This window comes from Carlito syrichta, unplaced genomic scaffold (assembly GCF_000164805.1).
Source record: "Carlito syrichta isolate Samal-C Ts95f unplaced genomic scaffold, Tarsius_syrichta-2.0.1 Scaffold308325, whole genome shotgun sequence".
In the NCBI taxonomy this organism is placed as follows: domain Eukaryota; kingdom Metazoa; phylum Chordata; class Mammalia; order Primates; family Tarsiidae; genus Carlito; species Carlito syrichta.
The window spans coordinates 219520-232268 of NW_007252421.1; the positions used below are offsets into that span (position 1 = coordinate 219520).

The 12749-nt window shown below is 48.5% G+C and overlaps 1 protein-coding gene across 1 annotated transcript in view; it reads left to right on the top strand.

The window, feature by feature from the left end:
• LOC103267853 (tenascin-R) overlaps positions 1 to 12749 on the top strand; it is a 410048-nt gene that overhangs the window by 53244 nt on the left and 344055 nt on the right.

Sequence of the window (12749 nt, forward strand, 5' to 3'; positions counted from 1 at the left end):
GAATGGAGACAGTTCTCCCTGCATGTGGTGCTGACTCAACAGGGCCTCCCCCAGGCTCAGAGAGGTGTGTAACACAAAATTTCCCCTTATCCTTTTTGTTTGTAGCCTTGGAGGGTTACCAGGGGCTTGTGAAGTTCCTCACCTTTCTCCCCATGTCTCCCCACCCAGTGACCCCATCCAGGGTGGCATCTCCTCTGGCCACTAGCATGCCTTACACCTGCGCTTCCCCTTGGTGGGACTGACCTTTCTGCATCATGTCCTCTCAGCTGTGTTCTGGAAAATGAGTCCACTTGTATATAGTTAGACAATTAAAGGCTTTATTCTTGGAGTTCACAAATGTCACACTGTAAGCAGGTGAAAGATTGGTGAAGGGAACTTGGTGTTCTCAAATTATGTTATCCATGGCTATGGCAGGTTCATTGGCCCATTTTGGATGGATGTGACAAAAGGGACATTGTCTCATTCTCAGATGGCCCCAGCCCCTCCTGAGGATCAGCTAAGGTCATCATGTCTAGCTGCACAAGAAGCTGACCCAAGCATTGCCAAGGACCGAAGTTGGGTCTTTTCCAGGCCCAGAGTCTTCCAACCCTGCTCACACTTTCTGGGCTCTTCACAATGCCCCCTGCTCTTGGGTGCCTCTGCCCCAAGGTTAATTGGCATGCAGTTTCATTTTGTCTCTCCTAGCCCCTTTCTTGACTCTCATGGATACATTTCTACCCATCATTGTTATTTCCACCTCTGGTGATAATGCTTTGACTCTGAAATATGTCATGGGAACCCATCTACTTTGCCAATATAAAGTGCAAAATTGAATCTAATTAGGAATGAAAATTAATTATATATGAAATAATATCTGAGGGATTGTGGAGATGAATATGGGTATCCTTCTCAGGGAAGCCCTTCAGAAGGGGAGGGGGACCTGGATGTGGTTCTGAATGGGACCTGGAGCCAGTCCAGAACAGATAGGACAGCCCCCCTTAGAAAAAGAGTACAAGGGGATGCTGCACATCAGGTCCAGCATCTGGGAGAGGATGGGCCTGAGGAGCATGGTTTGTACTTTAGCACAGAATAAAATAAGAAACCTGATTACTCTCCGCAGCCGTGGCCTGCTTGTCTGTCAGTGAAGCTAGCAGGCTTCCCCTGATCTGAGCATTGGAACCGACAAAGAGATTAATAAACGGAGTTCAGGGTGGAGGAAGGACAGGACCTCCCGAGAACTCAGTCAGTACCTGTTTGAGCTCAGAAGCTGATTTGTAGAGCTTGGAAGGAAGGAACTGGGCACGGCTTGTTCAATGAGCACACAGGGTAGAAAGACCAGGGATTTCACTTCTAAGTGGGCTCTCTGTGCCTCAGATGTCTCTTTTATAAAATGGAGAGAATCACGATATCTTCTTGTTAGGCTTGTTGTGAGAATGAAATATGTTAAAACATGGAACATGCCGAGAATGGTGCTTGTCACATGACAAGCTTTTACTACAATTGCTACTATCACTACTACCAGCTTCTCCTCCATCCTTTCCTTTCTCCTCCTCCCTCTTCCCCCTCTTGTATGTTATTATCACTGTCATTATCATTATTTTGAAACCCTTCATCTCTTCACCTCCTTGATGTCACATTCCAGTTCTCTTCCACCCTGTATGTCCCCACCTGCTCTCTCCCCCTTGGAGTCCTCTTCCTCTGCTCTGCAAGTTCAGGTGTGGCCAGGACAGAATGGCTCCCTTTCTCATCTGTGGCTGTCCAACTCCATACTACTGGGAGGTTTAATTGGCATCTGAAGTTTAAAATGGCCCCAAAGAACTCTTGACTCCCTGCCCCAAGATCTTCAACAAATTCATCACCCAGCACCCCCATTCTACCACATGGCTCCATGATTCTCCAAGTTGTTGATTTCCAAAACCTAGGGGCCCTTCTTGATTCTACTCTCTTCTCTACACTTCATTTCCAGCCCATCTGGCAGTCTACTTGATCCTGCTTCCTAAATCTATCTAGAATGTGCTCAAATGTTTCTCACCTTCCAACAATTCCCCCTTCCCTCAACTGCTATCAGTCTCCGAACTCCCTCCACCTGTCCCCCTTTGTTTTGCCCCAGCACTTGCACACACAGATGGAAGGAACATCAGTAATTACATCAGATCAAGTCCAGTGACTTGTTATTACAACCAAACTTAAACCCAAGAGGCTCCCCAGTACAGGAACCAGGAGCATCCAGTCCCGTTCAGTTTCCACCTGGCTGCCTGCCTCCCTTCCTCCCCAGGGTATGTTGAGACCACACTGGTCTTCATCCCTTCCTCAAGTCCACTCAGCTCATTCCCATCTGGGGACTATGAGCTGCACCGCCTAAGGGTCATGCAACAGGCTTCTTCTTGTCATTCATGTATGCTACCTCCTCAAGAGGACTGTACTGGTCACCCACCTAAAAGTAGCCACCTGTCCTTCACTTTCATATCAGTCTACCTGACTGTTCTGCACACCCTTATCACTAGGTAGTATTTTCTTGTTTATATATCTGCCTATTGTCCAGATACTGCAGCAGAAACTTAGTGTATCTTAGTCACTTCAGTGTCCTCAGAGCCTCTAATAGTACCTGTCACATAGTAGGTACTCGATATTTATTATAGGTATTGAGTTATAAAGACCCAAAGCTATGTAATTATGTAAAAGTACACAGAGTTCGGGCTCAGACCTGAGCTCAAACCCTGGTTCTTCCTATGTGAACTTGTTGCCTCACCTGTAATCCTGCTACAATGGGGTGACCTTGAACTTTGCAAGGAGCAAAGGCATTTGGGGTCTGCAGCAGATTCACTCATTCTCATACTCATTTGTTATCACCCACTCTGAGTCTTGGTTTATTCATCTGTTAAATAGCAATGCCATTATCTGGCTGAATTTTGTGACAATTACATGAAATAATGAATGCACAAAAATAGCGTGCTTTGCCTATTTTAGATCCCCAACAAATGTCACCTGTTTTAATTAATGTTAAACCTCTGCATAGTAATGGAAACTGAGACCTCAAGCTGAGAGAAGGACTTAGGGAGAAAGAAGCCCTTTGCCTCTAGACTGAACATAAGCAGGGGAGGGAGCAAACGTGGCCTGCAGTCTCCCTCCCTACTCCCTCCTCGCCCCTCCAAGCCACCCTGTTTTAATGCTGCTGTTGGCAGTGCCGTTAAAATGTACATAAATATTGGTGCATTCTAATGGGACTGGCCTCGGGGCCAATAAAGGCAATGAGAGGCAAGGTTATTGATGTCTGTCTGAGGGCCTCTGCAGGCCCTGCGCCAGGGCTGTAACAAGGATCCAGGAGTTGCATCAAGCCAATTGATTCTCCATCACCCCAGGAAGACACAGGTCCAGGACAGCTGGCAGCCTGGCCAGCTGCGGCCTGCATGAGTGACAGTAGGCACATGGCCCTGCGCCTAGCATCACCGTTCTCCCTGGAAGCTCACAGGTCTCCAACCTAGGAGGTGTTTGGTGCCTTGGGTCATATAGATAGACGCACATGATGGGGAAAACCAGGGCAGGTGAAGGTATTTAGTTGCGCTTCCCAGTGTCCCTGTGGAAACAGGAGCCCTTTGTGATGTGTTTTAGCAGGAGGGGGCAGGAGGAGGCAGTGGGGCAGTGTTCATGGCTTTGTGGAGGACAACACAGGGTCCAGTCCTCACTCCACACTGACTTTACCAAACAACAGACCCTCACATGTGGCTTCTGAACTCTGATAAGTTCAGGAGCTAGGAGGAGATTCCAGGCTCAAGCCTCAGGGCCTCCCTGGTCTGCACCCTCAGCATCAGCGGAAGGGCCCTGACACAGTGCCACAGAGACATAGGGGCACTGAGACCTGCAGGGTGCTGGCAACCGCCATGAGCTGAGAGTTGGCTTCTCCCCTCTTGATTGTGAGACCCGAGGTCAGTGGCTGTGTCTTACTCACTTACCCATCTCCAGAGCACAGTGCAGTGCCGGCCATGCAGTAGTCACTCACTTGTATGTGTTGAGTGAATAAATATACTTCGATGACACCGTCTCTGGCTCCTATCATAAAAGACATGGCCTTGGTCTTGCAGCATGGAAAGAAACTCTCTCTGAGGGGCAGAAAGGAGAGAATACCAATGTGTCAGAGAACAGGCACAAGGGAAGCAGTTGCCTAGCACCTGGTCCTCACTCCACCCAGACTTTATCAAACTGTAGCAGCAAATTCTCCCACTCAACTTCTGAATTCTGACACATTCAACCAGGTTGAAGGATTCCTGGTGATCAAGGCAGGGCTTCCCAGGGCCACCCAGCTGCACCCCTAATTCCTCTCTATCTCATCGATCCCACTACTCACTGCTTCCTGGATTACTCAGTGAACAAAACGGAGCAAAACGTGAGTCTGCAAGGAGCAAGGCATTTGGGGTCGGCAGCAGATTCACTCATTCTCTTACTCGTTTGTTCGTTCATTCATGTACTCAATCAGTGCTCATTTGGCACCTGTTTTGCTGTGGGTGCTGAGACATCCTGGGCAGTCACAACAAAAGGCAGCAGCAAGGCTCATCATGGTTATTTAGGAAGCTCACCACCTCTTTCTTCCGGTCACTTCTTAAAGGCCAGACTGATTCTTCACATCTGCAGCCCTAATAAGAAGCACACGAGCTGCAGGTGGGTTTGTCTGCATAGTCCTCCAGCGGGTGGAGGCTCCTCCTGGTGCCCAGCCTAGAATGCTCTGGAATCTCCTCACCTAGCAGAGCTAAGGGCTGGTTTGGCACAAGGTACCCAGGGGCCTAGTTACTGGGACATCTGAAGGTGCTCATTATAAGTCAGCTTCCTCTGTGTTTGGTAGAGGCCAGGGAGGAGGAGGATCTGTGCTCTGGCCCATCTGATTTACATCCCTTCTTAACACTCCTGAGTCCCCGAGTGTTAGGGATGGCTGGTATATTCATGCCCGGCTTGCTGGAAGATTGGAGCATTTTTCTGGGGGGCTGCTGGCAGAAGAAGGGGAGGGCCGAACTGTCTCCAGCCTGTGCCATATGGGACACATCTTGCTCAAAGCACGTGAATCCGACAGAAGCATCTGCCTTGCCATGTCGGCAGCTCATGCTTTCTCGGCTCAGGGAGCAGGGGCTTGATCGTGAATTCCATCCCCACAGTTGGTTTCTGAAAAGGAGGGAGCATAGGAGACAATACTGGGCATGGTGTCTCAGCGTCGCACCTCTCCTGTTCATTTCTGGGTTCACCAGGATCCGCCTGAGTCTAGAAGGGTTCAGAGAGGGAAGAGGGATACTGGAGGGTTTGGGAAGAAAGGGAAAGAGAGGAAGGGACTGAACATTGGCTGTATTTTGAACACAATGTTCTTTCTCTGATAGCTCACTTCCTTTCCGAGGTGTGAAGAATTGATAGGACTCAAGTATAACTGAGCTTTTGTAAAAACAAGCCTTTGTGAGAAGACCATAATGCAGGAGTAAAGGTAGGGGGTAGAGACAGAGTAGGAGGAGGGGTCTTTTAGGGGCTCAGGGGTATGAAGGGCTCTAAGAGACAAGAGAAAAGAAGCGAGACAGTGCTTGTCGGTGGCTGTGGTGATTGTCCTCTTTCCTCCTCTGGCCCAGGCTTCCTGGAGGGAGGTGAGGCTGGACATCAGTGGGGATAGGGGGTGAGGAGGAAGGAACTGGAGCTGAGCCCAGAAGGAACCTCTGACCTCCTGAGATTTAACTTATGCCCTGGCGTGTTGGCCATGGCTGGGGCTGAGCACAGATGTAACTGCACTCCCAAGTCTTTCCTAGTCATTAGAGGAATCAATACTCCTTGGTGGCAGGTGAAGGGAATCAGTTTGAAAACTAAGATTGGCCAGGAACTCTCTACACCTGTATGTGAGCTCTATTTTTCATTTTAAAAATTTCTTTTATTATTTATTTTTTTTAGAGATGCAGTCTTACTATGTTGTCCAGATTGGTCTTGAACTCCTGACCTCTCAAAATGCAGGGATTCCAGGCATGAGCCACCATGCCCAGCCCATATGTGGTCTTTAAATTAATGTTTGGTGTGAGGGCTACTAGTGTTTTCTCTGACATGTCTTAATGACTCCATGTTGAGAGTGTTGTTCATCACCTATTTTAGATATTCCCAGGAGTATTGGGAAAGCAGAAGTAATAAGCGGTATTCTATGAAAATATTTCTGAGTTCTTTCAAGAAATGAAGTTGGTGGAATTAACTGGCTGGAAAGTGGCCTTTGGTTTGGCCTGTACACCAGTGTCCCATAAGTATTATTTGACTATACAAATTAACTGTTAGCTAGAGAATCAAAAGTCAGACCCAGCCACACACCTGGTGGTAACAAGTTTCCTCCAAAAGGAGTTTATGATCCTATTGTTGAATAGTGAACACTTTAAAAGTCCACTTCTCTCATTTCTTCAGGTCTAAATGAAATTTCTGAGCAGCGCATGTAAACCCCACTGTCAAGAGAGTAAAGAAACAAGATAGTTAATAGAATAAAATAACAACTTTGTGGTCGTTTGAATAAAAAATGAATAAAAGACAAATGTTAGCTATTTCTTATTGAAATAATTATGAGATTTTGCAGCAGGAGATGGTTTGGGAGTTGATTTGGGACCTGGGAGAAATAGATTGGAAGCTTATGTAGGAAAGGGCTGATGGTCACTTGACACACAATGTGGTGATGCCTCTAGTCCCATGGCATGGACTTTGACTATTTTTTTTCCCTTAGAGGTGACATATCTTCTTATCATTGACTTCATGCCCACGGATACCCATGTGAGAGAATATTGACCAGGATTCCTAGTCATGGGCAGAATGAAACTCACAGGCCCACTAGTAGTCAAACCCATGAACTCAACCTTGCTCCCGTGGTTTTCTACCCAGTGGACTCCACTAGAGATGGCTGGGGAAATGGCCCTTGGCATGACTTGCATATCAGTGTTCAATGAGTATTGTTTGAATATATGGATGAACTGTTAGCCAGAGAAGCAAATCATGGTGGAGAAAGGGCATAGGTCAATTATTGGATTTGTGATTTACCCACAAGAAAATGATTGGTGAAGTTTCAAGTCTTTTCCCTGACTACTTAGGGAAACACAAGCTTGGAATAAATCGAAGATCAATGACTGAGGGACAGAAAGGTGAAAAGTCCCCAGAAGCAATTCAGACAGAGCAATGTGAGGAAAAAATCAAGAGAACCAGAGGTCCCAGAATCCCAGGGAGAAGGGCTATCCAGCAATATGGAAAGTGTTGGAGAGTTGGAAGAGAATGACGATTCAGATCTAAGACAACTTAGAGGGGAAGAACCAAAACCCCTTGACAAGAAAAGGAAAATAGGAAAAAGCCAGCAAGAGAGGAGCAAATGTCTAAAACTAACAGGAGTTCAACTGATTTCTGAAGAAGATGAGAATATGCTGTTAAGATGTGTTACGTAAATAAAAGGGCTTCATAGTCAGAGCAGTTTGAGAAACACTAGGTTAAATAGTCATATACAGAGTTTTTTCCAACAGACCTCAGAGTCTTTAATATGATCATGTCTACTTCCAGCCTCTATAAGGAAGATACAGTACCAACGTTTTCCCAGGCTAGCTGACTATAAAACACTTTTTGTTTTTTTTGTTTTTGTTTTTGAGTTGGAGTCTCACTCTGTCATCCAGACTGGAGTGCAGTGGCCGCTCCCGGCCACCGCAGCCTTGACCTGCTGGGCTCCAGCAATCCTTCCACTTCAGCCTTCCAAGTAGCAGGAACTACAGGTGTGCGCTATCACACCCAGTTAATTTTTTTTGATTTATTATAGAGATGAGGTCTCGCCTGCCCAGGCAAGTCTCGAACCCACGGGCTCAGGCAATCCACTGACCTCAGCCTTCCAAAGGCGCAGGATTACAGGCTGAGCCACCAAGCCCGACTTATAAAACACCTTTTTTTAAAATGGGGCATTTGACAGAGAGGGTATTTGAAGAACGTACTTCAGAAATGTTGAATAGGGGGCTGGGCATGGTGGTTTACCTGTAATTTAGCACTTTGAGCGGCCAAGGTAGGAGGGTTGCTTGAGCCCAGGAGTTTGAGACCAGCCTAAGCAACATAGCAAGACCTTGTCTCTAGTGAAAAACAAAAAATAAATTAAGCATGTTAGCCCGTCCCTGTAGTCCCAGTTACTCAGAAAGCTGAAGTGGAATGATCATTTGAGCCCAGGAAGTTGAGGTTGTGGTGAACTATGATCATGCCACCACATTCTAGCCTAGGTGACAGAGTGAGACCCTGACTCAAAAAAGAAATGTTGAATAGGTTTCATCCATACCAGGTCTCTAGATTGTGGCAGTGTGATGGGACAAGAAAATTATTTAAAATGGAATGGAAATTTTATAGTCCTATCCTGTGGCATGCACTACCTGTGTGACTTCGATGAGTCGTACAGCCTCTCTGGGCTGAAGTTTCCTCCTATGTCAAATAATGGTGGGCTAGATGATGCTGGGGTCTCGTCCTTGTTAGGTTTTAGTGCTCTAATCACTTCCCTTTGAATGTTGGAACCATGTGCATGTGATGAGATGGCTGGATGCAACCCACTCCTCACTCAGTTAGCCTTCTGTCCCCCTCACTGGGCTGCAAGTCCTGGGAGGACAGGGTCTGTGTCTGTTTCTGCACTGTCATAACCGTGGCACCCAACACAGGACCTGAGTCAGGGTGGAAGTTCCATACACTTTGTTGAATGAACAGATGAGTGGCTTTGTGTCTGATCCACTGCCATGTCATGCAGTCAGAAAGGAAGACAGAAGGCTGACACACCCGACCTCATTCTTCTTTCATGGTGGAGTCCACAGGTTCACGCCTGGTGCAGAGGTGCCCTCAGACGTTCCCTAGACAGAGCAGGCCCAGCATCCATGTCCATAGAGACCCATGCCTCTGGGTCCCAAGTCCCACAGGCTGGAGATACTCTAGAAAGGGTGAGTGTCTCCATCCTCAGGAGCAGGGTGGCTCCTTTCTCCCCCATGGTGATGGGTGCCCACAATCACGCTCCTGTCAGTGTGTTGGCACAATGTCACAAATTGCCTTCTTGCTGGACCAGGACCACCGGAAAACAGAACTGACTGCTTCATTGTCAGCTTCTGTAGACACAGTGACTGGCAGGAGAATCTATTTTCTTTCACTAAATTAATCACAGTTGAATGCTGATCTCCTGGGGTTTCCTCAAACACACCCTCGGTGTGCTCCCCTCCATCCCCTGCATCACTCTCCTCCAAGTCCCCTCCCTGCCTGTCCCTCCCCACCCGCTGCTGGTACTTGGGTTGAGATTGGAGATGGCTGGACAGGTGCCTGTGTGGACACCACACAGGTCCCCGTGGACATTCAGCCTGGGCTGGGGAGAGAAGATGGGGCTCGTCTGCTTGTGACTCAGAAATCCCACCTGCCAGACTCACCCTTGGCCAATGTAAACGTCTTCAGAGCCTTTTCTGGAGAAGAGTGGTGGCAGGAAATCGCTCTTTGAGATTGTGGGGTTGGTCACACCCAGACTGAATGTGATCCGTGCTGGTCATGCACTGCACTGGCTGAACCTGAGGACATTAACCTGTTTTTCTAGGGCAAGTCTTTGTTTTCTTTCTTGATTAGACCTCGGTGCACTCTTTAGTCTCCTAAGGAAATAAGCTGTGTGTGTGTGTGTGTGTGTGTGTGTGTGTGTGTGTGTATGCATGCACATGCACAATTGGTAAGGAGGGAAGGGCACAGAAGCCTATCCTAAGCAGACCTTCCTTCAGACCCTTTGATGATGGCACGAGTCACTCAGGTCAACAAGCAGGACTGTTGCAGGACTGAAGAACCTGTCCAGGTGGTATCAACCCTCGCCCCACAAGTCTTCCACTGCTTCTGGGAACAAGTGGTCCGAGTTGTTTGAGGCATATTGCACAGAATGGAGGCCCTGCTTGCCTGTGGGCTTTCTCTGTGGCTCTAGCTCCACATGGACTACTTCCTAGAGGAAAAGGATCCTATACTTTGGATATCAGAAGAGGGAAGTCATGTCATCCTACTGCCCACACAGAGCACGTGTGGGTTGTCAGGGTGAAGGATGCCATGCTCCTGCACCCCTGGCAGTGCCATCGAGTTAGGAAGGAGGTCCCCTGGCTCATCCTTCTCCTGTTTTCCCAGCAATCCAAGCAGTGTATGAGGGAAGGAGGAGGGGGCGGAACTGTCATCCATCTCTGGGCAGATGCCTCTCAGAAGGTTAGTCCCCTCTGACAGGGTTCTAATTCCTAAGAATGGCTTCAGCCGAGTCCACCGTTCCATCCTACCGATGGTGGGAGTCAGGCTGGGTCCTGCCTTCCAGTGACACTGAACTCAAGGTAGAATTGGAAATGGAAGGAAATTCATGTTCCTTACAGGAGCCTGTGGCAGATCTGGGTGTGGGGAGAGTGGTGACTCCAGAGACTGTACCCTGTCACCTCTGAGCCTGTGTCAGTGTCTAGATGACAGAAACCATTTTCCCTGCTCCCGAGGGCCATCGTGAGAATCTGGGAACTTATGGAGGTAAACACCTGGGTCTGGGGAGGCACACAGTGATAGCTATGATTAGGTATTCATAACCACAAATGAGTGAGGCTGTGAGTGATTAATACATCTTAACTCTTCCTTATGTTTATTGCTCCAGGTTCCATTCCAGTACCACGAGCCTGGCTTCACAAAGATGGGGTTTTAAGATCCCAGATGCCTGCATTTTTCTCAGAATTGAAACCACCCTTGGGCTATTGGGATCTCACCCAGTTCAGGAACCATCTCTGATGGCAAAGTGTCACTCACTGAACATCTCTTGCTCCGAGCAGGGGCCTATTATCAGTCTTGCTGTGTCCCTAGTATGGGCAGTAGCTCTGTACAGGGAGGGCAGTTAGGGAAAATGACCCTCCTCTGCTCTGACCCCAGACCTTTTTGTTACCCTCAGAGCACAGAGCCAGCTTCAGGTGGGGGTGGGAACCCGGCAGCACATGTTTCCAGCCCTGTCCCACCTTTCTCCTAATATCCCAGCCTGCTCTCCACTCGAGTGTCTGGCCTTTCCCCTGCAGGAGTTCTACTCTGTGGATCTGTTCCCATGACATTTCTGCATCTTGCTTATGAATGTGGCATTTCCCCCATTGGAGTGTAGGTGGAGACCTTGGTTACAGAGGAAGCCATTGCTAAGAGTCTCACATCAGCTTAGGAAGAAGGAGAGGGAAAAAAAGAACCCAAAAACCATCTCCTGGAAGGCGGAAGCCAGGAGCACACTGTAAGAACTTCCTACACCCACATCTTCTTCAGCACACCCATCCTGCCCTCTGCTGCAAGCCCCGTTGGCCACAACAGCCAGCTATTCCTTGGCACTCTTTGGCTTCATACTCCTCTGGGTCCTGCTGGTATCCCTGGCAAGTCAGCCTCCCTCTCTGCTAAGAGTGAATGTGACACTGACTCGTGTCTCCTCTCTGCTCCTCTGTCTTGGCTCAGACCCTCACCTGTCTTCTGTGCTGAGCATTGATGGCAGTCATTCTTTTCTCTTCATCCCATGGCCCCCAACAAAAAGCCTGTCTACTAAAATTCATTCACTTGGGAGTAAAAGTGGGTACACCCAGGGCTTTTCTCTTCTCCCATTCTTTCTGTCCCCCATTTTTCTTCTTTTGAGTCGTGATCTCTATCGCCCAGGCTAGAGTGCAGGGGTACAATCACCGCTCACTGTAGTCTCCACCTCCTGGACTCGGGAGATCCTCCCACCTTAGTGTCCCAAGAACCTGGGATTACACCACGCCAAGCTATATTTTAAAAAAATTTTTTTGCCGGGCTCGGTGGCTCAGGCTGTAATCCCGCACCTTTGGGAGGCTGAGGTAAGTGGATTGCCTGAGCCCGCAGGTTTGAGACCCACCTGGGCAGGCGAGACCTCGTCTCTACAATAAATCAAAAAATTAGCTGGGCGTGGTAGTGCACGCCTGTAATTCTGGCTACTTGGAAGGCTGAGGCCAAAGGATCGCTGGAGCCCAGCAGGTCGAGGCTGCGGTGGCCGGGAGTGGCCACTGCACTCCAGTCTGGGTGACAGAGTGAGACTCCAACTCAAAAAAAAAAAAATTTTTTTGTAGTTATTTTTTTGTAGAGACAAAGTCTACTTTGTTGCCCAGGCTGGTCTCGAATTTCTGGGCAAAGTGATCTTCCACCTCAGCCTCCCAAAGTGCTGGGATTACAGGCACGAGCCACTGTACCTGGCCCTTCCTGTGCCTTTTAATCTGTGTGTACCCACCATCCTGTCTGCACCTGGAGCCCTCATAGGGTCTTTCTATGTACCAAACACTGTTCTAGGTGCTTCCGTAATATCTATTCAATCTTTGTGACAACCCTAGAGGCAGTAACAGCACCATCCCTATTTGCACAGAGGAGAAACCACGAAGCCTCAGCTTGTTTCTGTGATGTGCCCAGTGTCACCCCACTGGAAACTGGTGACACCAGGCTTTGCCCAACAGTCTCGGTTCAGAGTCCATACTCTGAGTACCACGTAAGGTGGTTTCTTTGCACAATGACAAATACAAGGCAAACAGTGCTGTTCTTTTGTTTCTCGACACACTGGTATTTAGTCTTGACACTCAGACCCCTCATGTTCACAGTGTCCCTTTGTGCCTCACTGTCCTCCTTGTGCCAGCCCCCTCCCCATCCCTTGCTTCGTCTCTCCACCCTAGCATGCCTCTCTGCTCCTTGCCACTCTGCTCTGTCCCACTGCACTCCTACAGCCCCAGCGCCTCGCCTCCAGCTGTCTGCTTCTGTGTCTTTCTCCTTCCAGTCCCTCCTCC